Below are 25,056 nucleotides of genomic sequence, written 5' to 3' on the forward strand. Positions count from 1 at the left end.
TCCCCCTTTCTTGCATTTGCCCTAAACAAAAATTGAAAGAAATGAAGTTTAGCACTCTACTCTTTGCCTTCTTGTACTGCCTTTTCCACATCTTTTATTTATTTATTTATTTATTTTTGCGCGGGGCGATGAGGGTTAAGTGACTTGCCCAGGGTCACACAGCCAGTAAGTGTCAAGTGTCTGAGGTCAGATTTGAACTCAGATCCTCCTGAATCCAGGGCTGGTCCTCTATCCACTGCACCACCTAGCTGCCCCTGTCCCACATCTTTATGATCTTTACCCCAGTATGTCAGATCTACCTCACATAAGTGCTCTCTTCTCTAGAATTGTCAGCTTCATTCTCAAACTCCCAGACTTTGTGTTATCTTTGTATCAATAGTCTCTGCTAATCTTAAAGAATTAATTCTATTAGAAATATTTGATTTTCATAAAAGAATGCTTACTAATCCAAATGAATGTCAAATTGATGGAATAAAACAATAAAATGTAAAATTTTAGGCTTTATGTGGAGATTTTTTAAAAACTACTCTCTTCTATAGGCAAGTCCAGTGCCTATCCCTGCTTTTCATAGCTTTTCCCCTTCTACTTCTGTACCTATAAATTTCCTAGATTATCTGTTAAGTCCAGGTTTTTTTCCATAATTGTTCTCATGATAGCCAGAACTATTTGTATGCAGAGGTCATTTATAATTACAGTGTTAATAAGCTAATGACTAGCTATATATTTCTAAGGTCATATTTTTACCCAGAATGTATCCAAATCTGTATAAGTTAAACACACAGTATTTCCATGATTTTTTAAAAATGAAAAATTTATGTAACATTTATCAGAAATAAAAATATTCTGTACCTCCTTTGCTCCTCTCCCTGCCCTTCCCTCCCCCAATTACTCAAAGGATTCTTATTACTTTACTTTCTACTAATATTTATTGACTTAACAAAAGCTTGAAAAGTGATGAAAGTGGGTATCATGGAATGTCTGGACAAGACTTCCCATTTTATAGATAGGGAAACTGAAACCCACAGAAATCACATTATTTGCTCAGGATCACATAGCTCATTCATTAAACTTCATTTAAACTTAGGTTTCCAAATTCTCAGCCTAATGACAAGAGTTCTGTTCAAACTTTTTTCAATTTGATCTCAAGTTTAATTTCATTACTCACCTCTAAGAAAATGTATGTTAGTATACAAAAAATCGAATAGCTTTTCCCTTTAGGATTCAATTCCTCATAATATGTTACAGGAATTTTAAAGAAATCTCAATTGTAGGGGTACCCATATCAATTTCCCTAAACTGGGATAGAAACTCATTTCAATTTAACAACCACATATTAAGTACCTACTTTGAACAGTCTTATAGAGATAAACTTTTAACCTGAATCCCATTTTACCATGGATATAAAAAACACACATCATAGTTTATGGGATTAAACCTCCAAGTTCCAATCAGTAAAGAATATGAAAAAATAATTTACTAGATGTCAAGCTACAAAATCATTTCCAGGAATTTAATTATTATATATTTACCATATAACATGTAAGATTGGAATTAACTACAAAATCTAAGCATTCCAACATTATACACCGTGAAGACAGTGTTATATTGAGGCTGCAGTATACAAGGGTTCTGTTTAAAAGATTCTCATTAGCTACAGAAATATTTAATATTTTATGAGCTTGATGTGGCTTTGCCCATTGGAATTGAGTTGTTTCTATTTTTATTTTACTTCTTGATTCTTTGCCTTTTTTCAGATTTTTTTCAGTTGACTTTCTTCCCAGTTCTCTGTAACAACTAAAGTTAAAATTTCCTTGTTTTTCTTCTGTATTTAATCAAAAGTTCTCTTTATTATAAAGTAAGAATGCAATTAAGTATAGACCAATGGGGTCATTAACCTTTTGACCTTCAGAATGTTTTTCTGCTATCCCATTTTTCACTAAATTAGGGAAAGGGAACAGTGACAGTAATAAAACAGTTGACAATAATGTGAAAATAGGACAAATAAAGGTATGGGAAAGAAGTATATGTTTGTGATTCGAAGATTATAAGAAACCGTTTTCTGAACATGATCTAAATATATGAAATTACATAAGATGTAGCCAAAATGTAAACTATTGGATAAATAAGAAAATTATACAAATCATATAATGACATATGAGGGAGAAATCAATCTGTACCCAGAAAGTCACAAGATAGCATCAGAATAAATAATAAAGTTTAAGAAGGGAAAGAAGAAATTTTAAAGGAATTTCTTTAGGAAATTACATTTTTTTTAATTTTAATACTTGATTTAAAAGACAAATTGGGTAAAAAAAAAAGTTGTTGATATTCAACCAGTAGATAGACTGTCCTGCAGTATTCTCTAGATCAGTGGACAGTTTCAACAACAAACATCACATTAGTTCTCTTTATTTACTTTATGTTAGTTAATAATATTTTTTTAACATCTTAGAACCTTTATGTTGCCAGTTCTGAGAAGAAATATACTAGAAAGTAGAAGTCATGTGCTTCAGAAGGCAAAGTGTATTATGCTTCGACCATGACATTGAACTGTGATGTTTCCTAACATCTTTATTTGCTGTTTTAAGATTACAAAGTGCTCGGTTTGTTTTAAAATATTAACTGTTTAAGATGAAGAAATATGAGTACCTCTATAAAAGAAATTTTTCAGGTTAATTTTTTTGATGGGCGAGGAAGAGGCCTTCCTAAAGCTGTTTATTTTGTTGCTGTGTCAGTATAAGCACTTGAGTCACTTATATGTAGCAAAATCTTAATTCATACTGCTTTTGTATGAATAAGTTATGAAATTATGATTTTTTTCATATATTATAAAATGTTGTTTTGTAATCTAGTTAGTCCAGGTTGAATTTTCCTTTTGTGCTCATTTTCTTTCTGTCTCTCTCTTCCTTCTCCTTCTCTGTTTCAGTCCAGTGACTTCATGATCTTAACATTTTGCAAGTCCTTCCAACAATATAGATTGTGACCTTTCTATTTTTTTTCCATCCTGTTCATGTCTTGTCACACATAAATGTGGAGTGGGGAGGTATACACAAATCTTCCTCCTGTCCTCTTGATACTGAGGAGATACAAGTCAAGCACCACCTGGATTGTCCTTTGGCTATCTTTCATTCTCCCTCTCTCCGACTTTTTCAATTTTTTTTTGATGACATCATTCACAACACTTTCCTGCATAATTCTTGGTTTGTATTGTGTTACAGTCTGTTTATACCCATGAGGAACCTCTCCCATTTCTCTTTGGGTGATCAACTTCAGTTCTTCAAGACATAACATTACCAGATGAATGTTGGTTTTAAGAATTTAGACCTTTGTTTCAAGGAATTACTATGATGCCTTTAAAAGCTCTTTGTTACTTTCCAAAGGCCATACAGCTTATTTTCCTCTTACTGTTCATTTTTAGGTCTAGCTCATTGTCCCTTTTTTTGTCCACAATATATGTGCTAATGAGTAGTCTCTTTTTAGATTATGCCTCCAGTAGCAGTGAATATTCTTAATCTATGTAGTTTTTCCTGTGTAAAAAGTTAAACCAATGTCTTGAAAGCAATTATGAATCTAATCTAGTGGGCTATGTAATATTCTAAGATAGTATTATCAAACTCTGTGCATTTAATGTCTTTCCTCTGCCATCTTGGCTCCGCCCCATCTTTTTTTTTTTTAATTTTTAATTTTTTAAAAATTTTGCAGGGCAGTGAGGGTTAAGTGACTTGCCCAGGGGCACACAGCTAGTAAGTGTCAAGTGTCTAAGGCTGGATTTGAACTCAGGTCCTCCTGACTTCAGGGCCAATGCTCTATCCACTGCACCACCTAGCTGCCCCCAGTATTATCAAACTCAAGTAGAACTGGAATCCTGTGGGTCACAGATTTACTTGGAAAACCACAAATTATGACCATCTATATTGTATTGGACTTGATTTTATTAAATATTTCTCAGTTACCTTTTAATCTGCTCTAGACATCATTCTACCCCAGGCTCTTAACACCTCTATTCTAGGACTTCATGTAATCTGTACAGTATCATTCTCAAATTGGAGGACCTCACCATCTAGAGAGGATAACAACCCTTCAACTTAAACTCTGGACTGGTTCTCCTTCCTGAGAGCAAACAAATGTCAATCAGAAGTATATGTCTCCCTGTTTTCTTGCCTTACTTCATATTAACAATCACAATAGTATTTTATGTTCTTCTGTCTAGTCACCTTTGAAAAATAGTCTGGTTCCTCCCCACCCCGCCCCTTTTTCTTTTAGATACTTTGAAAATTGATCCCATAGTGCGCTTACCATTGTGCTTAGCTTCTTTGTCATTCCCTTGCTTCTTGAGACAGTTATGATAGAATCCAGTTGTGTCAGCTCCACTATGGTAAAAGGGTTTTTTTTTCTTTTAAAAATCTTTTTTTTGTCTTTCATTTGTTTGTTTTTCTTACAATTTCATGCCCTTACAATAATTTTAAGATGTCTCTTGCCAGCTTTCTTTTAAATTTTTTTTCCTTCCACTGCTTCTTTTGTTTTATGAGCTGATACTCTTCTCATAATCTTTCATCATCCTTCTCCATAAACTTTACAAACATGTTTACAATTTAAGTGTTGCTGTTATCTTTTTCTCCCGGATAGGTAGACCAGGTGTTACTGACTAAAATGACTTATAAGCTTTTTTGATTCACTGATTTATAGGAGTTGATTTACATTAGTTAAACTTTTATATGAGATTATTGTTGTAATTGGTGTCAGCATCATTTTCCTTCAGCCATTCTCTCCTGCCCGCAGAAAAAGCTTATTTAAATTGATGAAGTTAAGAGTTCCATTTGCATGGCATCTCTTTTCTTGTCACTTTTATTCTTCTAGTTTTGTATTCATTTTGATCTTTTTTCTCATAAGTCAGTAATCTGACAGCAAAGACTCCTGACTATGTGACTCATGTCAGTTTTGAGATGTTATGGTGCCTGTTAAAATCTATTTCATTTTTTAAAAAAGTAGATACTCATGACATCCAGTGCCTTTCTAATCCTAATCCTTTTCTCTGGAATGTATGGTATTGAGCTGTTAGGATTCTGAGTAGTCTTCAAAAGTTTCATCACTAATTCCTTAGTTCTGAACTATATTTTCTATCTGACTTTACTGTCCTCATTTCTATGCCATAGCATTGAAACTACTGAATATCCGAATCATGTGCTGATTTCATTTAGCTTATCTTATCAAACACTTCAGAGGATTTCTTTATCTCTTCTTTCTTGGCAATAGATGTTGTACATAAGCTGTAGTTGGTGGTCTTTCGACTAGTACTTATGAGTCTTGTGATAAAAGATGACCAAATATACCATAAAATAACATTTCTAGTTGCTTCTGGACTCAGGATAGAACCATCTCTGCCAACTTTATTATTTGCCCCTCCAGAGAGAATCTGTGAGCATTCTTCCACTTAGCTTCAACTTCCCTTTTGTTGTCTGGTTTTGTTTGTAGCAAGAATATTATGATTCATTCTATTTGGTTAGTTAAAGAACTTATTCAGTTATTTTCAGACTATATTCTCTCTTTGGACTACTGGACAAGGAGTTCATATATAAAGTTCTAATAACTAAGTGTTTATAGATGGATTAAAACGTGATTCTTACTACCCTCTTCCCTCTTTTCTGCCACTCTGCTGCTATCATTACAGAAATGAAATGCTGTATTTGTCTTTATTTTATGGGTGCCATTACCAAATGATATATTAGCAAGTGACCATCCTACAAAGCACTCTGTTCCAGGGTTCTGGCTTAATAGAACTTTCCGGGACTTTCTTCCACTGGCGTAACCTTCAGGAATCCCTGATTATCTTCACTCTGTGAGATAAGGCATTGGAGTAGTACTTTGTGTAGCAGTGCTGGAAATGTTTAATTGAGAAAATCAATAGCATGAGTTATATAAGGAAGGTTGTAATGAAACATAATGCCCCTCATGATGTTACTCCCTCCAGCTCCATTGAGAAGGAAAAATGTTTCTTAACTCCAGTATATTACTTCCTAGAACTATTGCTTTTGTATTTAGTTGTATTTTGCTTTTAAGAAATGATTAGAGTAATTGAAGAAATTGGAATCTTCATCTTTGCTTTAAAAAAAAGGTCAAAGGAAATATGTTTAAAGAGATGTGAATGTCAGTTAATTAAATTGACCAAGTTCTTTGAAACTGGCCACTGGTAATGAGAGAATTTGTGATCTTCTGCTTCATATTGTTAATAGCAGCCACAGTGTAAATAAATGAGCTTTTTTGCTTGTCTGCCTTTCCCTCCTACCCCCCAGATAAAATCTTCTAAAATGGAAGATGTTATTAATAAATATGAAATTTAGCAAAGAAGAGAGGCAGTGTAGCATAATGGAGAGAAAGCTTTCCTTGGCATCAGAGTGGATAATCTTGCTTCACATACCCCTTTGTGACTCTGGGTAAATCATTTAACTCTCATTTTCACAGGTAACTCCACTAGTATTGATTTCTACTCATGGAAAAATTTCCTTACCCCCAAATCTCTCCACTGGTGAAGGAGAGAAGGCTTTTGACTCACTTTTTCACCAGTTCTACTCTATTCTTTTGAGCTGTCATTCACTATAAACATCCCAAATTCATTGCTAATTGGTCTCTGTTTGACCCCACCAATAATTTGTAGCAAATGATTTAGCCTTCTAGTTTACTTACAACATTGTCTTTGAGAAGAGATTTCCCTTCTTTTCCTTCACTGCTCAAATTGTTTAGAATTATCACCCATTCTTTTTTCTTTTGCTCTCACTTCAGTCAAGTGATAGACTTATTCCTTGTTGAAGTTAATCCTGCTGTGTTTTTGTTGTTGTTGTTGTTGTGTTGTTTTGTTTTTGCAGGGCAGTGAGGGTTAAGTGACTTGCCCAGGCTCACACAGCTATTAAGTGTCAACTGTCTGAGGCCGGATTTGAACTCAGGTCCTCCTGAATCTAGGGCCAGTGCTTTTTCCACTGCGCCACCCAGCTGCCCCAATCCTGCTCTGTTCTTGATCACATACGCTCTAGAATCTTTCTCCATCTATCATCTCTTCTCTTTCATGTATCTTTAATTACTCTCTGTCTCTCTCCATCAACCCAATATCATCCTTTAACCTTTCTCTCATCTAAGTATATGTGATCTTTCTTTTTGGTTCAAGCCAAAAATCTTGAAATGTTTGTCTACACTTGGTATGAATAAATGAACTTTAAAAGCATTTATTAAGTTCTTAGTGTATGCAAAACGTTGTGCTACTTGCTGGGGCTACAAATAGAAAATCCAGAAGATCTCTTTTCAAGAGCTCACTTTTTTTTTTTTTAAAGAGCTCACATTTTAATTGAGGAAGACAATACATAGGAGGGTTCAGCTGCATGGTGAATGGAAAGATTTTGTGGTCTTTGGGGTATGGCAACAGTGCAGATGGTAATGCATGATGTTCTGGAGTATGCTGCAGTAAGGAAGATGGTAAGGCCTGGTAGTCCACAGTACTACTGGAAAGATTGTCATCGTTGACTGCCGGCACCTAGAAGCAATGTGAGCAGCTGTGTCCATCCCACATCCATGATTGGGGAATGGCATTAGTGGGGCCTAGCTCACAAAAAGTGGTAAGGGGTGTGGGTCTGGGAATTGGTATTCAGCCTGAAGCAGGAAAGAGGGAAGTGCATTGGCAGGAGGATTGTGGGGAAGAGGAAATCTCAGTGGGCTCTGGATAGGGGGCAGAGTGGGGTGTAAGTGCTTCCACAGTGTACTCCATTCAGCCCTTTGGAGTCCAGTGAGATCTTGGTAGAGGTTAGGTTAGTGGAGAGGAATGGAGGGAAGGTTCCCTGTGTGGCCTGCTTCACTATACTCTACAGAGTCACCACTTCTTCATAACCTGCTCTCTCTTTAACTTTTTGGTTTCTTGTTCTCTTAGATCAGTCAGTGCTTCATGCTATTATAAGTCCTGAGAATATAAACAAAAAAGAAACTGCTCCTTTCCTTAAGGAGTTTACATTCTAAAGGCAAGGTAGGGAAGTAAGTAATCTTAGAGATTAGAAATGGCTTTTGTTTCAGTTTATGTTTTTCCTGACTTTTTTTTTAATAGCTTTTGACATTACCAATCATGCCTTCCTTCTGGATAGTCTAAGCTTCCCTTAGCTTCAGAGATATTTTACTTTCTTGGTTCTGCTCCCTCTTTAACATGTCCTTCTCTTTTTCTTTCATTGACTCCTATTCCATTTCCTGACCTCCTTAGGGTAGTATATATCCTTGTATATATCAGTATATATCCTTGACAGTTATCTTTTCGAACATTATTTTCCTTAACAAAGAATCTCAAGGCCTGAAGATCACTTGTTGATCATCTTGTCCAACTAACCCTTACCCAAGCAAGAATCCTCTCTACAATATGCCCAACAAGCATTTGTCTATACTCTCCTTGAAGGCCTCCACTGAGAGAGAACCCACTTAACTTAGTCCATTCCACTTTTGGAAACATGTCGTTGTTAGAGTTTTTCCTTTCATTGTCCCTAAATCTGCCTCCCTCCAACTTCTATCCATGAGGTCAAACAAACCAAGTCTATTCCCTCTTCCAGAGCCTCATGCATTTCAAAACAGCTGTCATTTTTGCCTCTTTATCACCTCAGCCTTCTTTTTCCCACATATTGTTGTTCAGTCATTCAGTCATGTCCGACTCTTTGTGAACCCACGGACCATAGCGCACCAGGGCCTTATAACCACTCTCTCTAGAAGTCTGTCTAAGTTCACGTTCATTGTTTCCATGATGCTATCTATCCATCTAATCTTCTGCTGTCCCTTTTTCCTTTTACCTTCAGTCTTTCCCAGTGTCAGGGGCTTTTCCAATGAGTCCTGTCTTCTCATTACGCGGCCGGAGTATTTGAGCTTCAGTTCTAGTATTTGACCATCCAGTGAATAGGCTGAATTAGTTTCTTCCAGCATTGACTGATTTGATCTCCTTGCTGTCCAAGGGACTCTCAGTTTCCAGCACCACCATTTGAAAGCATCAGTTATGTGGCACTTAGCTTTCCTCATAATGAAACTCTGACAGCCATACATTGCTACCGGAAATACCATATCTTTGAGTATATGGACCTCTGTCAGCAAGGAAATGTCTCTACTTTTTAGTATGCTCTCCAGAGTTGCCATAGGGTTCAACCTTCCAGGAAGCAAGCATCTTTTAATTGCATGGCTACAGTCCATCTGCAGTGATCATTGAGTCCAAGAGCATAACATCTGACACTGCTTCCATTTCTTCTCCCTCTGTTTGCCAGGAAGTGATGGGACCAGTTGCCAAAATGTTCCGTTTTTTGATGTCAGGCTTTAAGCCAGCTTTTACACTCTCTTCTTTCACCCTCATCAAGAGGATTCTTAATTCTGCTTTACTTTCTGTCTTCAGAGTAGTCGTGCCTGCATATCTGAGATTGTTGATATTTCTCCTGGCAAACTTAATTCTGGCTTTTGATTCATCCAGCCTGGCAAGCCTCACATAGCACTCCATACTTCTGTTTGTGTCATATTTTGTTTTTATATATGTTCCTCTGATAGAATGTAAATTCCATGAGTGGGACTTAAGTAAGGACCATGTCTAATTTAAAATTTGCATCTACTTCTGTATGTAGCACAGGTCTCTGTGAATGAGTAGTATTGAATGGGTCAATGCATATAGGACATGAATGTTTCTTGGTACAGATTGTCCTGTACCTAATTATAAGAGATCAGCCAATATAATTGTCCACCCATCAAAGTTATATAGGCATGTTCTTGAAGCATATTCAGAGACATTTGTGCCCCAGGTACCTGAATTGCCTTTGACTTACCCATCAAAGTTATATAGGCATGTTCTTGAAGCATATTCAGAGACATTTGTGCCCCAGGTAGCTGAATTGCCTTTGACTTAACTAGAATACTTCTATTTTCCAAGTATGTATTTAGTCTGACTTCTATATTTTAAAATTTTCAAGTATTAAAGTTATCTAACATGGTGAATGGGGTTCTATTTAAGTGAACATACCCATTTACTTACCTTCTAGTGATAACCCCCTTCTAGTTTACCTAGTTTGGTCCTCTGACTAAAGATTCACAAGCTCATATTCAGTTATCTTTCCAGCTTCATGTGAGACTAGCTAAAACTTTTATTCCATTAGAATCCTTTAGAGAACCCATCAGCAATTACTTCCATTTATATGATGTTAAGCATTTCAAATATCCTGGAATTTCTTCTTGCCTTAGTTAATCTAAATTAATGAGGTTTAACCAGTTGTTAAAGGCAGCTCATAAACTTGTTTAACATACTTATCTAAATCTACATTTTACATTCTGAACTTATTAATTCTTTTGATCTTTGATAATATTTCTGGATTCTTTTTATCATACTTTAAAAGTCTTAACTATTTGAAATAAAGTCTGACATTTTACATTAAGTTTAGGAGATAAGTCTAAGTATTGCTTGCTTTTGGGGTAAGGGAGCTATCTTTAAGCTTAAGTTTCCATTAAAGCCGAAGATATTAAATTCAAGCAATTTTGTTGGGTTTTTTTTATGGTGAAAAAGTCCTTTAAAATCATTTTATAGGATTATGCTAAGCTGAAAATGCAAGTAAGGATCATCTGATAGCACAAAGTAAAATTTATTTGCCACTTCCTTAGTATACTTAAGCAGTATTGGTAATGATCAGGATATGAGGAAGATTAAATTAGCAATGTTGACTCATTTTATCTAGTACTTTGTAATATCCTCACGTTATTGTTGGGGAAATTGTTGGTTTTGTATAATTTACAGTTAACTCTTAATCATATTTAGTGAAGACAACTTAAAAATACCAGCTGTTCTCTTTTAAAGTAAAATGCTTGAGTTTTGCATTATAATGCCAAGAAACATTCGTTATTATAAAAAATTAAATGATACAACAGAGACTACTCAGTGGTAAAACATTTACAAAACTCAGTTCACTACTTAATGTGGTTTTTGTAATTGCTACTGTCATGCTGCTTAGTCATGTTCTATTGTTATAAAGCATAATACAGTCCAAGAGCACATATTTTTAGTTTTCAAAACAATTTTAATCAGAAATCATGTCTACTAGTCTTTGCTGAGGTGAATTTCAGGCTTTCGACATACTCTTCTCATTCTTGAAGTATTTTGTTAGCTTGTTTTTCTCTGCCAAGGAAGGTTCCAGCATGGTATTTAAAAAATTGGATAGCTTAACTTTTTCATCTATTATTATTGTTTATTTTTCAGTCTTCTCCAACTCTTTGTGACCCCTTTTGGGATTTCATTGGCAAAGATACTGGAGGGATATGTCATTTCCTTCTCCAGCTCTTTTTTACATTTAAGGAAACCAAGGCACAAAATTAAGTGACTTGTCCAGGGCCACACAGCTGTCAAGCCAGATTTGAACTCAGGAAGAAGAGTCTTCCAAATTTCAGGCCAGTCGCTATCTGATGCACCACCTAGCGCCCTCATTTCATTTGTGATTAGGCTTAAACTTATATATGTTTTACATTTCAGGAGGTCTTTTCTCTCATGTTTTTTTTCTTTTTTCACTTATTGGAAATTTGAATATCCATAGATCCTTTCCCCTCCATACAACATATGAATCATTCCTTTAACCCAGAAGTCATTCATATTTTTTCTAAAAAGAAAGCAATATACATGAAAAGAACAAGCAGATTTTTTTTTGGCTTCCTTAACATATAAGTAAGACAAAGCATATTTTTATCATTTTCCATAAAAGCAATTTTATGGCAGTTCAATTCAGTAAGTATTTATTAAGTACCTACTATGTGTCAAGCATTGTACTCTGCACACAAAAATAAGAAAGAATTATTTCTGCCCTCAAAGGAATTTGCATTTTATTAGATCAAAATAAAACATATATTCAAGCCAATCCACACATATTCAGTGCAATTTCTAGGGGGTGGAACTAACCACGAGAGGAGCCAAGAAGGACCTCATCGAATGAGTGTCATTGAGTTGAGCTCCTTAGGGAACTGGGAGATGCTTATGATTTCAGCCTGTTTTATAGAGGCATGGGGATTGGGGATAGGAGTGTCAAGTAGGGAAAATAGAAAACAAGCCAGTTTAGTGGGAATATAGAATAAATAAAGGTGTGTGATGTGTAGTAAGTCTGGAAAGATAGACTAGAACCAGATTGTGAAGGATTTCAAATGCCAAATAGGAGTTTATATTTTATCCTAAAAGAAATAGGGAGGCATTGAAAGTTCTTGGCAAGGGACTAATGTGGTTACACCTATGTTTTAGGAATATCAATGTGGCTGTTTGCAAGACATACTAGAAAGGGAAGATACTAGATGTAGGGAGACTAATTAGGAAAGTATTATAGAAGTCTAGGAGTGAGGTGATGAAGGCATGAACTAGCATGAGAGCCATGTGAGTGGGAATAAACAGGATAAATAGAAATATCATACATGATATGGGAATAAAATTGAGTTGTCAACAGTATGGGGATGGGGAGAGGGGAGGAGGAAAAGTGAAGAGTTGAGTCTAACCTCAAGATTGTGAGATAATTGTGTCCTTGACAAAAATAGAGAAGGTAGGAAGAGTAGTGAGTATAGTAGAAAAATCAGCAGAATTCAGCAGTGTATAGGAGCAAAAAGTTGCTTGTATCCCTGTTGAGTGCTATAACAAGGCTGATGACTGTTTAATTTTTGTAACAGGCATATTTTCTGAGCCTCTGTGCCTGGATGGTTGGAAGAGGAAGTTAGCAGAGGAAGTGGCTAATTCTCTAATGTAGTTAGTCCTCCATTTCCCATTATTGACTACTGAATTAATGTACAAACTGTTCTCTAGAATCAGAGGGTCTTTTCTTCAAACATCTTGGTTCCTTAACAAAAGTGAACATCTTGAAGGGGCACAAATGAGTCTGCCAAAGAATTTGACTCTGTTCACCACAGTATATGTGGTGAAGAGAAATGGAGGGAAGCAAAGGAATAGGAAGCCATAAAGGGTAACTGCACAGAAAGAATGTAAGATAAAGAAATAAAAGTTTGTTTTTATAACATTTTATGCAGCATATACTCACTCTTGCATAGCAGTGTAAAAGGTCTGTGGTCAAATTCTGGACTAGATGTTAAACTCTTATAATCTTAACTCTTCACTGTAAAATGTATATAATATTACTAATAATTATTTGTAAAGCATTTAAGTATATACATGTGCTTTTAAAACTTTACAAGTTTCTAAGTTTAATAAAAAGGTAAATAAACCAGGGTACCATCTCTCACAACTGTAGTCTATAGGGGAAAAAAAATTTGTCCAATTAAGTACTATTTCTTACAGGAAGCCTATTTTTTTTATCATGAATTATATTTATGATCACAGAGAAAAGGAATATTGGCTCATTGTTCAGTTTCTACCTGTGTCTATGAACCTGGAAGATAGATTTATAAGCTGAACACTTAATGAAGACCTCTTCAAGTCCTCCAAGAAAAGACTCTTCAAGGGACTCTTGGAAAAAGTGATTCTAGAAGCAGACCTCCACTTTAACCAAAAGAACTTTAAGCTCTTTGTCATAGTTTAATGCCTTCAAAAAATAAAAGCTGCAGGAGAAAGAAAAGTCGACCTGAAAAGTTTAATAATCAAAATTCAGCATGCTCAATAAAAATGTTTCTACTGCCCTGTTTACAGCCTCCATGAGGAAGACTTTCTAAATGAATATGCAATCACTGTTTCAGATAGGTAAATATTAGAATATTGTTTTAAATTGTTAAATCTAAATCTGCTTTCATAGTTATAGAGTTATTTGAAGTTTCTTATTTAGTAATATGAGAATGGTATTGTTGATGGAAACAATTACTAAGTATGTCTAGTTATAAAAATTACTGAGTGCTTTCAACTTTTTTTACCTTATCAATAAAAATTTTAGCAGGAGCCAAATTTTATATATATGAAGAAATGAGGCCTAGAGAGGGTAAGCAATTCTACTGAATTTTCTTTGTACTGATGAATCCGTGCATCAAAACCCTCTCATTCAACTAGAACAGTTTCTTAACTTTTTTTGTGTCATGGACCCAAGGGACAATCTCATGATACCTATGCATCCTTTCTCAAAATAATGTTTTTAAAATGCATAAAATAAAACACAGAGAAGTACAAAAAAACCCAAGTGTAGTGAAACATAGTTAATTTAAAATTATTTTAAAAGTTTGTAGACTCCAGGTTAAGAATTAGTGACCTAGAGAAACTTGAATTTTAATTTAAAAAAAATTTTAGCTTGCTTGTTTTGTGGGGCAATGAGGGGCAAGTGACTTGCCCAGGTCACACGGCTAGTGTCAAGCATCTGAGGCTGGACTTGAACTCAGGTCCTCCTGAATCCAAGGCTGGTACTTTATCCGCTGTGCCACCTAGCTGCCCCGAAATTTATATTTTAAAAGGAACATTGTTGTGAATCTATGTTGACTTACTAACTACCCTCTGGAGTATCTGGCATTTTAACGGAAATAAACTACAAAAATTCAGGTAATATTGAGGAAAGTATTTATTTTTGGAAAGTAGGGGTTATAAGACAGACCTGCTTAAGAAGAGTCTGTCCCTTCACCCTTCCTTAAGCTATTTCTGCTTTTCGTGGTGATTGTGGAAAGGAAGGCTTGAGGACAGCGGAGTAGCAGTTGTTTATATACATGTGTTATTTTTAATTCAGGTCCTAACAAGACTTTAAGTCTTTGGTTTATAAGCATTAATTCCAAGGGTAATTCGTCATAGACTGTGAACTGTATTTTTTAACCAGTTATAACTATTTCTCCTACTTAGCTCCCCAACCAAATCTGTGTAGCATTTCACAGTTTTCTAAGGACTTTTATCTATTTTATATCATTTGATCCTTAAAATATTAGCTAATAATAGCATTTATATAATACTTTATGATTTTAAAATAGCATGTATTATCTCATTTGATCTTTACAAACCTTTGAGGTAAGTGCTATTATTAACCCCATTTTACATATGAAGAAACTGAGGCTGACGGGCTTAAATTGACTTGCCCAGGGGTCATAAAACTATTAATTTTCTGTGACGCAAGATTTTAATTCTTGTCTTCTGACTGCAATTTCCATACTCTAACTGCTTCACCTTTTAAGAGGTAGGCAAGGCTAGCAAAATCAGCCTTTTTCAAAAGAAAATGAACTGAGACTTTAAGGAAATCAATGCAATTAAACATTTAGTAAGTACCTGTTACGTACAAGGTACTCTGCCAGAGACTGGGAATTCAAAGATAAAAATAACAGAATTTATGGGGATGAGACATGTGCACAAATAAGTATAATGCAAATGATTATAAGCATAAAGGAGATCAAACAGTGACCTGAGAAATTGAAGGGAGAGAGGAATCTATTTTGATTGGGTTTGGGGGTAGGGAAAAAGGGTAGGGGAGATTAGTGCAAAAAATTAGTGGAAAAGTTGACAGCTAGATTGACCCTGAAAGGGGAAAGGTTACAGATAATTGGAGATTGAGAGAAGGAAGTTCATTTTGAAACTAAGGATAAAGGCTTTAAAGGTGTCAGGGAAGTGGTAGCCTTTGAAGAGCTACTTACTCAGTTTGAAAGGAGCTTAAGAATGGGTTATTTAGGGTCTGAACCAAGTTGTGAAAAGCCTTCTATGTCAGCCTTCAAGGTGTGTAGGTAATGTGGGGGGTTTTTGAGCCTCTGAAGGTTTATGAGTGAGGATGATCCCTGCCTTTGCATTGCATCATTTGTGAGACATGGACCAGGGAGGCAGACACTGGAACCCCAGTGACTGATTAGAGGGGTTCTGGGTATCTTAGCAGCCTAAACTAGGGTGGTATAGCAATGGAAGTGGACATTCAGGGGATGAAAGGCAGAGGTTTTTTTGTTTTTGGGGGGGAGTTGACTGTTGGTTTCAATTTATTTTTCCAAACATATTTCACACAACTTCCTCATATACATTCTACTCTGTAGCCAGACTGAATGGCTCACTGCCTCCCAATGTACACTCTGGACTCCCTTTATTTTTAAAAATAATGATAAACACTTTTATTTAAAGTTTTGAGTTCCCGAATTCTATTCCTCCTTCCTTCCTTCCTTCCCTCCCTCCCTCCCCTTCCCCTTTCCTGAGGCAATAAGCAATCAGATATCGGTTATACATGTTAACACCAGAGATTTTTATGAATTAGGTTAAACAATTTACTAAGTTCATATAGAACACTGAGCAAGTTCTACTGATTCTTAATCCAGGGCTCTCTCATCTGGGAGACGCAGACTTGTGTATGCCTTGTCAGAGGCCCATGACAGGTAGTTTCAAGGAATTTAGTAGGAAAAGTTGGTAACAGTCACCAAGCACTTAATCTGTGCTAAGGGTTGGGGATACAAAGAAAGGCAAATGCACAGTCCCTGTCCTCCTTGAGCTCAATGTTCTTTTCACCTGCAACATATATACAGCAGAGTAGATGAAAGGGAACATCTAAGAAAAGGCACTAGCAGGGGAAGGGCCCAGGATAGGCCTTCTGCACAAAGCAGAACTTGAGGGGAGCCAGTAGTCAGAGGGAAGCCTGGAGTACACTGCATGCATGGAGGACACCCAAAGGAAAGGCACAATGCCCAAGGGAGAATGAACGAGGAGTCCGACAGAGGTGAATTGTAGAATGTATGGAGAGGAAAAAAGTGTCAGCAGCCTGGAAAAGGAGGGAAAGGCCAGATTGTGAAGGGCTTCAAAAATGAGAGAATTTTTTATTTGATCCTGCCGGTAATAGCAAGCAGGTTAAATAGCAAATCACTGAAATGGTTCCTTAAATTATTGTTTGGAGCAGAGGTTAGCAAACTTAGAGATTATCCATATTTACATAATGCTTTAAGATTGAAAGTGTTTTCCTCACAACTCTAGGAGGAAGGTAGTTACAAGTATTATTCCCATTTTACAAAAAAAACAAAAACAAAAAAAAAACCTGCTCCAAAAAGTTAAGCCCATGATCACCAACCCAGTAAATTCAAATCCATAGCTTTTCTGATTTTTGTGCTGAGGGCAACTGTCTACTCCAGCAAAAAGCAATTTAAACTCTAACCTCAACACGTTTCACCTTCCAATTCTTGGAAACCCATCACTGAAGATCTATTTTAGGGATACATATGACTAAGTGATCTTTTTGTGATAGCTTCACTCATATTTAAAGAATTAATTTTATATAGTATTATGATATGTAAATGATTATACCGATTAGGAATGATGTGGAATCCCTTGAGAGATTGTCAATATAGACCTGAGATCTTTACTGATTTTGTTTCTTAGGCCTTGCTGATTAAATAAGGACATAGAATGAAAAGTATTTTTATCTCATTTTATCCATTTTTATTATTTATTAAGTATTGTTGTAATAAGCTTTTTAGGAAAATAGTATGCTAATGTATTTTTATGAGGCTCTGTGTAAATAAGAATATAAAATTGCTGTATTGGAGATTCTGTTTCTAACAATGATACTATTTGTGGGAGAGCATCATTATTTTCCCTGGTGTCAGCTTCAGGAGGCCATATCTCCTCTTGAAAACATATTATGGCCCTGTAATAGATGGATTTACCAGACCTCATTTAAATATTTTTTAACTTGTATCAGTTCTGTTAATAAACATTTCTGTAAGTTTATTCCTTGCTATATAAATGAACATATCATTTGAATTTGTACTATTTCAAACATCACTATCCTGGTCACCACTTTTAGTGGTGAACTTTGTCAATAGCTCTTGTTCAGTCTGGACACAAAGTTTCAGATGTGATCTTCCCAAGATAACACAGTACAATTAACTCCGAGATATTTTCTATTAATGCTAAGAGACCAAGTTGCTGCAGCACAATGCTGACTTATTGCACTTTCAGTGAGCCAAATTAAAGACCGCTTTTCCAATATAAACTGTTTTCTAGCCACATAGGATCATCTCCCACTCATGTACTTATGCAAATTATTTTTTTTTAAAACTAAGTGTAGTGCTTCACATTTATCCCTATTAAATTTCTTCTGTTAACTTTATTCTACCAATTTAGCTTTTGTTAATTGGAAGTTTTTATATAGTACATTAGCTATGTTTTCCAGTTTCATATAGTCCACAAGTTAATAAAGATGGACTCTGTCTTCATCTAGCTTATTGATAAAAATGTTATACAGAACTGGGCCAAGGACAAAACCTTAGGACATTCTACCTTGGGGGGGGGGCAGGGTTCATTCATTCAGTTAGTGCCTTCTGTTTGCAGAGCACCATGGTGGACAAAAGGATGAAAGTTTAGATAGGACAGTTAATGCAAAAAAATATATAGAATGATAATGATGATGATAATAACATTTATATAGCCCCTTGTCTACTTTGTGCCAGGCACTGCGTATGCTAAGCACTTTACAAATGTTATCTCATTTGATCTACACAAAAACCCTGGGAGGGGGGTAGGTGGGTGCTATCATTATTATTATTGTTGTTGTTGTTGTTGTTGTTGTTCCTATTTTACAGTTGAGGAAACTGAGACAGTCAGGGTTGTCTCTTTTGACAAGTCACCCAGCTAGGAAAAGTCTGAGGCCACACTTGCACTCAGGTCTTTCTGGCTCCAGGCTTGGTACTCTAGAAAACAAGTTATAGTGTTGAGATTCCAGGGTGAAGGCTTTTACTAACAGGAGGAGTAAGGGAAAATTTCACGGAAATGTTGGTGCTTGAATCAAGTTTCAGAGAATAAGTAGGAATTCAATAGATGAAGGGGAGGATGAAAGAACGTTCCAGGTAGAAGGAATAATAGGAACAAAGCAGTAACATACTACTGGAGCTGGCTCATACAGCCTGACACATAGAAGCCAGTTGTTAAATTTTAGTGTGAGCAGCATTTATTTACACCTTGAAAATTGCCAAACTCTACATATCAAAGCTTGATTTATTATTTTGTTGATTCTCTGGGCTTAAGAAAGTGATGAAGGGACTGTTAGTAATGCAGATTAAATTTAAAAGTGTGCCCTGCATCTAATTTTTTTCAGAGAACTGTTAAAATATTTACCAGCTCCCCCCACTCTCCAAACCCCTGGGAAACAAAAGCACAGCAGCTGAATAGTACAGGGTCCCTTAGGGAGACGGTGTAGTCTAGTTTGACTGGAAAGTAAAATGCATGGAAATGAATGATATGAAGTAAAACTGGAAAGGTTAAATAGTAGAAGATTGTGAAGGTCCCTGAATGCAAAGTAGACGAATGTGAGTTTTATTTAGTGTTAGCTTTCAGGCCTCACTAAGGAACTAACCAAACCTGCATTTAGAAGAGGATGCTTGATGTCAATTTAATTTATCAAATATAATAAAGCCAGGGAGATTGAATAAGTTTAGATATGAGAAAAATACCTGCCTTCTTAGAACTTAGCCTATTAATCAGTAGTCTGATTCTAGTCAGTGAACCAGTTCTTCCAAACCCATTTAGTTGTGTTATCTTCTAGTTCACATCTTTCAGTAGTGTTCACAAGGGTATTGTGAGAAGCTTCGTCAATGCCCTGTTGAAATCTTAATGCATTGTGTTTAAGACATTCACCTAATATAATCTATCTACCACGTTGAGAACAAAATCAGGTTTATCTAACAAGGCTTTTTTTTAAAAGTCTGTTCTGATTTATGGTTAGGGTGAAAGATGAAATGATTGAGAAAATAAAGGTTCAGTCTTCCAAACATTGATTTTTTTTTTGGTTGTTTTTGGGGGGGGGCAATGAGGGTTAAGTGACTTGCTCAGGGTCACACAGCTAGTGTCAAGTGTCTGAGGCTGGATTTGAACTCAGGTCCTCCTGAATCCAGGGCTGGTGCTTTATCCACTGTACCACCTAGCTGCCCCCCATATTGATTTTTTAAGCAATGCATGGCAATTGCCCAACAACCCAGGACCAGACCTCCTTGCCTTCGACTTGGACCCTGAAAATAGGCAGAGACAGACTTTTATATGTTAAAAACAATTACTTAAAAGGAAACAATACAACATTAGGTAATCTGATTTCTAATTGGAGAAAGGTTAGGAACTTTCTGAATTGGGACATAGTAGTGGTGAACAGGTACGATTCCCTAAAATCAAAATAAGAAGTGTCCCACTCCCCATCAGATGTCTGTGAACATTCAAAGGAACATGGAAACAATTGATTAATCAGTATGGGGCCAGTTTTCAGATAAGATATATGGGCTGCTTGGGATGTACTGTTGTGAGAAAACTCCTTGCATCACTCTTTGGATCTGACCAGGTTTCTGGTCAGCATAACCTAAGTCCTTAGTTAAGGGTTTCTGAGCAGCATAGAGGTGGTCCAGCTTCCTAGCCATGCAGGACTAGGTTCAAACAATGCTATAAGGAAAGGGAACTGAGCTAGCTCCACAATTGAGTTATATAAGATGGAGTCAGTGTGGTTCATCCAATTCCCAGTTAACTTTGCTACCCTAATCCCTTCAGTTATATCACCTATTCCTTTTGTAAGTGCTTAATACCTTTCATAATTTGTTTTACAGTTTTATGAGGAATTGAACTTAGGTTCACAAGTTTGAAGAAAAAGGCCACTTTTCCCCTCTTTTTAAAAATTGATCTAGCATTTGTCCATCTCCAGGGATCAGTTCCTTCACCAGGAGATTTCTTAGACCCAGTATTATTAAAAAGCTCTCATTGTTGTTTTGAGGGTTTCTCAAAAGCTTCAGTTCACACTTGGGTTTTGCCTTACTGACATTCGCACAGGATTTTAACTGTTCTTTTATAGTCATCCTCAATTCACCTCTTACTTCCATCCCTTTATTATTTTTAGTATTAACAATAATAAATGCATCATCATCTTTGAGCTGATTTAAAACAAAATTTGATGCCAAGACTAACTCTATGAAAAAGACTAAGAAAGCCAAATTCAGGGAAAGAGAACAAGAGTGACTTAATAAAGCAAGTAAGGACTCTGAAGTCTAGGGACCTAGGTTCGAATCCTACCTTTGATGTTTATTACCTTTCATGGTCCTGGACAAATCATTTAACCCACTTGGGCTTCAGTTTCTTCATCACTAAAATAAGGGTACTAGATTTTGATGGCCTTTGAGGTCTCTTCCAGCTCAAATCTAGTCCTATGAAAGAGAATCCTAAGATTTATAGTCAGAAGGGAACTAGGAAATCATCTAGGGAAGCTCCCTTATTTTACATGTAAGGAAATTGAGGCCCATATGGGTTAAATGACTTGCTAAAGGTCACATCTGTTTCCCCTCTTTCTAGTCTTATGGAGGAATTTTGCTTCACAGAAATTGATACCAACTTTTGACTCATTCTACATGCTATTTTATTAGTAGTATGTTTAGTGTTCTTTATCCTTCATGGTAGTTTGTACTCTAACCTGCCATGGCCCTTGGTTATCACATTTCTACTTGACAAAGGAATTGTTTACCAGTCAAGAATTCCTGGGCCTCCTTGTTACTATTTTGCTTTGACTAAACTTTTCTGGAAAATCCATAAAGTTGATTCTTTACTTGCTCTAAATTCCCATTTTTCTGGGACTTAAGAAATTAACTCAGTTTTATTTGTTTGTTTGTTTTTTAAAGAATGGATTCCCAAATGTGTCAGTAGATAAAATGAATGGTATGCCTTTTGGTTTGCTAACAGACATCAATCAGCCATAACACTTTATTCTAACAGTTTTGAACCACATGTTTTCTTAAGTTGTAAATATATGTGTGTGTTTATGTGTATGTGTGTATATCTGTGTGTATGTACATATACTCACACATACAAAAAATACACACATACACAAACACATATTTTCTCCATAAAGTGATTGATAAACTTTTTTCTTGTGAATTACACGTTTGTTTTTTTAATGTATTTTAAGGTCTGAAACTTGGCTTCATTTTAACTATAGTGTTATTGTAATAGAGCCAAAGATTTTAAAATGTTAAATGATCTCCAGAGTTCATCCAATACAACTCCTATCCAAATTGTGAATTCCATCTGGAACCTTCCTGACAAATTGTCCTCCTATCACTGAAGACCTCTGGAGCCTGGGAACTCATTATTTTTTAGAGGCAATCAATTTTATTGTACATCAAGAAAAAAAATCTGGTTTCCTTATAATTTATACTCATGAATCTTGGCCCTCTGGGGCCAAGTACAAAAGATCTAATCCTTCTCTAAGTCAGCTTTTGTTTGTTTTTATTTGTTTTTGAGGGACATTGAGGGTTAAGTGACTTGCCCAGGGTCACCCAGCTATTAAGTGTCAAGTGTCTGAGGTCGGATTTGAACTCAGGTCCTCCTGAATCCAGGGCTGGTGTTTTAACTGCACCACCTAGCTGCCCCCTCTAAGTCAGTTTTCCCTCATCCATTCCTTCCCCTGGCTTTTCTTCTCAAGGCTAAACCCCCTCAGATCCTTTAGCCAATCCTGATATGAATTGGTAGTATTGCATTTTCTTGCCAACCTGAATATATGGATGTTAAAATACTTCACTGGATTATTTATATGGGAGAGAATTTCCTAAAATTGTACATTTTACCAGTGAGAGACAAACATTTCCAAGTTTATTTCTAGGCATGACTTTATAATTCTTAGATAATTTGATGCCACCTACATGCTGAAGCCAGGGACAAAGACTAGTCAGGAATGGGAAATAGAGACAGACTTTGCCTGGTGCAACATTTTTGAGCTTCGTATTAGATGTGACAGATTAGGATGCTTCATCCCATCCCCATAAACTCTGGCCTCTTAATACCATTACATTAATGGGCTTTCTCCTAAATGCTGGCCCAGGGGTCTGGTAAATCAGAGTAACATTTGGAGGTGGGATGAGGAGAATGAGATTCTGTCCTTGTCTGGGGACTTTTGCTACTAGAAGCAGCCACTACAGATCTCTCTGTTGAGCACTTGATGCTCATCATTTCTTTTAGTGTTCATTCTGTGATCTCTCAGGTACTTTGGGAGAAGTTTGGAGAAGAAAAGACTATATCTATAGTTCGTTCTCTCTCTCTCTCTCTCTCTCTCTCTCTCTCTCTCTCTCTCTCTCTCTCTGTGTGTGTGTGTGTGTGTGAGAGAGAGAGAGAGATGGTGGGAGGGAATGGTGGAAGCTACACTTGTCACTTTATTTCAATTAATATGTGTATAAAGTAATGTGGGTACGTCAATTTAACCACATAGTACATCCCATTTGGCTTCACAAAGAATTGGAGATGACTGGAAAACAACGACAATATTCCTTACAGCCTCCTTTGTGTTCTTGTTGCCCTCACCCTGCTATTAAATGAGATAATATCATGCAATGATTTGTAAACCTTGAATTGCCATGTAGATGCGAATGCAGCTACTATTACTACTTCTGCTTTTACTATACCTACTACTATAAAGCCCCATAACTAGTTGCCTACCTTGTAATAGCCTTCAAACTAGTAATCAAATGTAAAAGCAGAATGAACCTTAGACATCATCTCATTTCACAGGTGAGTAAATTGAGGTCTTGAGAAATTAAGTGACTCATGTAAAGTCACATAACTGCCAAGTGGTTCAGTCTTCTTGTCTTCAGTCTAATCAGTACTCCCTCTAATCTATATTTCAACATACACACACACACACACACACACACACACACACACTACCCTGCCCTCCTCTATTGACTTCGAAATAAAATCAACACTCCTTTTGTCTGATATTCAAAGCCCTCTATAGTCACGTTGACCCCTAGCTTTGGGCTGTTCCTTATAACCTGATCATAAATTATTTGCTTTTCTGTTCTTCATATATATTCAGCTCTTTCCTTCTCCATCCCTTTGCTTAGTGTTTAAACCAGTCACAGACTGTTATTCATACGACATTCTTTTTTTTTTTCTTTTTTCTTTTTTTTTTGCCTAGCAGTGAGGGTTAAGTGACTTGCCCAGGGTCACACAGCTAGTAAGTATCAAGTGTCTGAGGCCGAATTTGTACTCAGATCCTCCCGAATCCAGAGTGCTCTATCTGCTGTGCCACCTAGCTGCCCCATATAAGACATCCTTTCAGTGAAAACAACTATTTTAAAATCATCTAAAGAATTATTTATTTTAATCTTCTATTTCTATAAGCTAAACCAAGAATCAGCCCCACCCATACTCCCACTAATTACATAATAGGACATGAATTATGCATCAAAGCTCTATACTTTACCAGTATGGCCTTGAACAAATTATTTAACCTTTCTGGGCTTCAGTTTCTTCAGCTATAAAGGGATTTTGATGAGATATCATGTAAGTTCCCTTCCAGCTCAAAATCTATGATCTTATTAGTATGATGCCCTTTTGACTTGAAACTGAAGACCCTGAGGGGTAGTATAATATGGTTGAAAGAGCACTAAACTTGATATTAGGGAAACATAGTTCTAGCTTATCCTTATGAAAGTTTGGCTTTGGAAAAGTCACTTAACTTTAGTAGGTCTCATTTTCTTCATCTGTATATACTAAGGTCCTTTTCCAACTCTAAGATTCAATTTATTAAATTTATTTATTAAATTCAATTTATTAAAGTGTCATTTTCTGGAAAAGATCTGGAATAAACTAGAAAAAACCTCAGAAAATAATTATTGTGTTTTCATGTGGAAGTAGGAATGGAGCTAATAAAATATAGGGCCTTTTTTCCAGGTTGGGAGTAGGGATCTTTTTTCTGCTTCCTCCTTACATGCATAATGAAACAAGAAGATGTTATTTAGAACCTGGGGAGGAGACAAAAAAAAAGACTTGCCAAACTGGGGCTGTTTTGTGTATAAAATGAAATTTAAATATAAAATGTTTATTCAAATTCAAAATAAAATTATCTTAATATATTCTTTGATTGCAAACAGGAGTATACTAACATAGTAATTATCTCCATATTAAAAAAAAACCCTCCTGCTATTAAGTTTTAAAAAAAATAAACCTCCCAAGTTTTTGGTATTATATACTTTCAAGTTCTTTATTGTTAAAGCACTGAATGAATGGCACTGTGCTGAGGACTAGAGATATAAATACATGTAAATAAGACAGTCTGCATTCAAGGAGCTTATTATCTAATGGGGAAGAGCGCTCAAAAAGTGAGCTACAAAGGATCTAAGTTTATGAAGCCTAGAGTTCCAGGACTAGAGCCCAGGTTTCAGTGA

The 25,056-nt window shown here is 36.1% G+C and overlaps 1 protein-coding gene across 9 annotated transcripts in view; it reads left to right on the top strand.

The window, feature by feature from the left end:
- UBE3A (ubiquitin protein ligase E3A) overlaps positions 1-25,056 on the top strand; it is a 107,035-nt gene that overhangs the window by 55,112 nt on the left and 26,867 nt on the right. The gene's annotated exons all lie outside the window — the stretch shown is intronic.

This window comes from Dromiciops gliroides, chromosome 3, assembly GCF_019393635.1.
Source record: "Dromiciops gliroides isolate mDroGli1 chromosome 3, mDroGli1.pri, whole genome shotgun sequence".
Classification (NCBI taxonomy): domain Eukaryota; kingdom Metazoa; phylum Chordata; class Mammalia; order Microbiotheria; family Microbiotheriidae; genus Dromiciops; species Dromiciops gliroides.